The sequence below is a fragment of the Sciurus carolinensis genome, chromosome 9, assembly GCF_902686445.1.
Source record: "Sciurus carolinensis chromosome 9, mSciCar1.2, whole genome shotgun sequence".
In the NCBI taxonomy this organism is placed as follows: domain Eukaryota; kingdom Metazoa; phylum Chordata; class Mammalia; order Rodentia; family Sciuridae; genus Sciurus; species Sciurus carolinensis.
This window is the reverse complement of record NC_062221.1, coordinates 100,811,872-100,816,013: the sequence shown is the minus strand read 5'-3', so window position 1 is coordinate 100,816,013 and position 4,142 is coordinate 100,811,872. Positions and strand designations below refer to the sequence as shown.

At 38.7% G+C, this 4,142-nt stretch overlaps 1 pseudogene; it reads right to left on the bottom strand.

Annotated features, from left to right (window-relative positions):
- Window positions 1-1,702: 1,702 nt before the first annotated feature.
- Window positions 1,703-3,672, bottom strand: LOC124993718 (tissue alpha-L-fucosidase-like; annotated as a pseudogene).
- Window positions 3,673-4,142: the final 470 nt, after the last annotated feature.

Here is a 4,142-nt window from a genome sequence, read left to right as displayed (position 1 = left end):
CTCCTATCTAAAATTTAGAAATTCTATAACAAAATGACACCTTATCTTTGGAAAATCCAAGTTAAATTGTCTAGGTTTCATTTGTGACTTAGTGTGGAAAAGAGAAAGAATGACCACAAGAGATGAGATGTGGTTAAGATGAAGGCTAATCCATATTTCCAGTCCTGAGTATCATGGAGACATTTGTACTAGACAAAACTATCTTACAAAGAGAAGCACAAGACAGATCAAACCATGTAAAACAAGTGCTTTCTCTACTCACTCAGAGGATAGTTTTTGAGCACTTTCTCTGTGCTAGATACTATGTAAGTGCTCAAAAGTAGCCTAAGTCTGATCTGTCTTAGAATGAAAACTCACAAAGAAGCTTCAAGTCTACCTTGGTCAGATTTCAATTTGAAAAGTATGAAACTGGATCTAAGAAGGGGAGATATGTCCTGCTGGGGAGAAATCAAAATAGGGTCAACTGATGTAACTGGCGTATGCGGGGTGGTCCACTTAGAAAGTAATTGTGCAGGAGGAAGTATGAGGGTCCGTCATGCCAGCTTGAGGGACATGTGCAAGACTGAACAGGACACAGTTGCTCCTGGGTTGAGTGGAATTGTTCTGAGAGGTACACAGAACTGGCAGGCATTGGGGATCTGGCCCAGCCTGTGTAGAGAGACATCATTAACATCTCATTAAGGCCTCTGGCAATGGACCAAGATACAAAAAGTTGCCAATTTATGAGTAAGAACCACACTAGGGAATAAGGTATCCCCTAAACCTACCTTTACAAAAATTTAAAGGGATTGAGAAATAATGGAATTTATACAGACTGAACTTCACAATGAGTAAAAACTTGCCTATCCAATATCAAGGTGATCATCCAGTAGTTAACTGTTTAGTACCAAAAAACAAAAACAAAAACAAAACAAAAAACAAAACAAAACAAAACAAAATAATACACTGTAGAGAAGATACCAGTAGTTAATGAAAATGTTAGCCCCAAATTAGGACTCAAAGAACATTCTTCCAAAGCAAAACCTGAGTAGGAGTCTGAGCTGCAAGATAGTATTTGGAATGAACATCTGTGAAGGAAGAAGGAAACAAATTAGGTAAGAATAGAAGTCAAACTGTGATGCAGGTCTTGACAAGTTCTCAGTCAAACCCTGTGCCCAGCTCTGGGGAAAATATCTCTTGTCAGAGTTGCTCACATCAAGCTGAGCCAGCAGTGCTTTATTCCTGCATCTCTCCAAGTTACTAAATGTCAGCTTACCTAGAAAAGATGCAACCTTGGCTGAGGTGACTCTCTGCAGCTAAGGACATAATTGAAGGAATTGACATCTGAATGCTCTTCATTAAATGCACTTTAGTAGAGATGTATATTTGGAAACTGTGCAGCCATTTCTTCCATGAAAGGACATCCAGTTAACCCATAACCACATCTACCATATATGCATTTGACCTAGTTGGTTATTACAGAACACCACACACATCTCTTGCAGAAACCTATTCTTTGAAGTGCACATGAGAAATATAAAACAAGTTGTAAGATGACAGATTTTAAATCAGTTACTTAAAAAATTACAAGAAAACAATATGGTTAATTAAAATATTAACCACAATTAAAATTAATTAAAATAAATGTCAATTTATTTCACAATTAAAATCTTACCAAATGTTTTCATTGGTTTTAGTCAAATTAAATACAAATCAAGGACAAACATGTACCTATAAAACTCCCAAATGTTAGGAAATTAAGTGGAACACTTCTAAATTACCAATAGGCTACAAAATTATCTGGTGGAAATTAGTATCTATCTAATGAATATATATCAAATTGAATGGCAATAAAACACCATGTTAAAATTAGTGGAATTTGACTAAAGCAGTATATAGAGAGAAATTTATACTTTAATTGTTTATAAAGAAAGCAACACTATTGTTTTCAATTCACAATTAATGTACTTTTTTTTACATGAATTATGTGATCATATTTTTAAAAAGGCAGGGCAGAATCACATTTTAAATCTTAATAGCATCATTGTAAATATACTCAATTTCAGAGTTCTTGGTTTGCTTTGGAAGCTTCTGAAGAGTTAGTTGATCATTAATTGTCTGGCAAGCCTTTCCTTTCCATCCAGGCTCTTCTGTCCTTTGGGGGAGCAGTTTGGTGACAACTGATGCTAAATAAAGAGCATAAAATTGAGTTTGCCAAACTTATCCATCTCTTTTCATAGGCAGCAGGTGACTTGGCTTTCTCTTTAAAGTCATTGAGTAAGTAGGTTACCAAACAGAGAATGGAAGGAAGCTTCCATTTAGATAATCCCCAAATATAAAAATGGATGAACTCAGATTAACTATCTGGTCCCTTCTTCTGCTGGTCAGAGAGATGCTGGCAACGGGTCATGGATCTTTGATTCATTAATTATCAGTGTAATACACTTAGATACTTTGATTAAATGTGTTGGAAAAGCCATCTCTGGATGGGAAGTGAAGTTACTTTATTGTAATGATGGTACTACAAGGAAAATCAAAGCAGTGCACATCAGGCAGAGTTCTACATTTAAACTCCAGGGATCATTTCACTCTAGTTTACTTTATAGTCCAAGCCAACTCCACCAGGAGAGCAGAAGACAACAACACAGGAGTTGGGGTTGTGGGTAGAGAGATGAGGACAACCTTCATTCGAGTCTTGTCCATTTCAGATCTTCTTGAATTGTAGGAACAATATGTTTGTATTTGAATTGGTTGCAGGGGATTCAAGATTAAAGACTCCATTTTTTGGCCAATGCAGAAAAATGGCATAAATGGTTGATCCTTTTGAAGAATACTATGTAGATGTGTTCTTGTCAAAGTGTACACTCTGTGGTTTGTACACATGGATAGGCTTTCCACTGAAACTCAGCCACTTGCAAATGCAAGAAGCCTTTCTTGCAAGATGGGGACCATCAGTTCATCTTTAGTTGGCCCAATGTTGAGAACATAGTTGTCCCCCAAAATTACTGTCTGAGCCAGCTCCAAAATGATTCCAGACTCTCTCCTAATGTCAAATATCAACCTGTCACAGCCACAGTCCCAGGATCATGTGTGGATGTTGTTGCGATCTCTCACTTGTGACAGGGAAAGCTCTGTGACTTGAATTGACCTTGACAGTTGTAGTACCCTCCATGGTGATGGGAACAATTCTTACCCCATCAGTCATTTATTACCACTTCCCTTGATGGGGTTATCATGATAGAGCCAAGAAAGAAATATGTGGAGTTCCAGGAAGTATCACAACATTTTCATTCCACATGGGACCAGACCAAATCTTGGCTGTTAACAAGGTGGTTGGCCCTGGCATTGTTTTCACACTGACAAAATGCTGTGTTGAGGTCATTTTTTTTTTAATATCATAGATAGAGTGGGTAGATCTATTCTAAGTGGGCATATCACTTTTTTTCAGACAGTTGCAACTAAATCACCATGGGCAGCCATGTCCTCAGAGTTCCAGTTCCAAGACACAGGAGTTGGCCAGTTTGTGAAACCTTCATGTTTGTCCACAAAATATCTTCTCCTTATGATCAGATGTGCCACAATCAATTTTGCATCCTGCAAGGAAGCAAAGAGGTCTGCAACCCACTCATGCAGGAGGAAGAAGTGCCTGAGGCTGGGAAGGTAGTTGCAATGAATGAAGCACTGGTGCTGAAGCACCCCTCACCCTGCCAGTACCACCAGAACCACGTGCTTCCCAGACCAGCACCAAGACACAAACACCCAGTGCACAAATGCCTAGACCTTGGCCAACTGGAACCAGTGGCAGTGGCCAAGGGTCCAGGAGGGCTCAGCAGGTACAGCAGGGCTCAGGGCCACTGCAGTTCAGACATCACCAGCTGTGCAAGACACTATTTAAAAAGAGCAAATTCAAGATGGAAAAGTTGACATCTTGGTGCACACCTGTAGTACCAGAGACTCAGGAGGCTAAGACAGGAGGAATGTAAGTTCAAGGACAACCTGGGCAACTTGGTAAGACATGTTTCAAAATTAAAATAAATAAATAAATAGGCTGTGGATCCAACTCAGTGGAGCACCCATGGGATCAATCCCAAATACTGGGAAAAAAAAAAAAAAAAAAGAAAAAAGAAAGAAAGAAAGAAAAAAGTGATTAGTAGAAGGAAAGC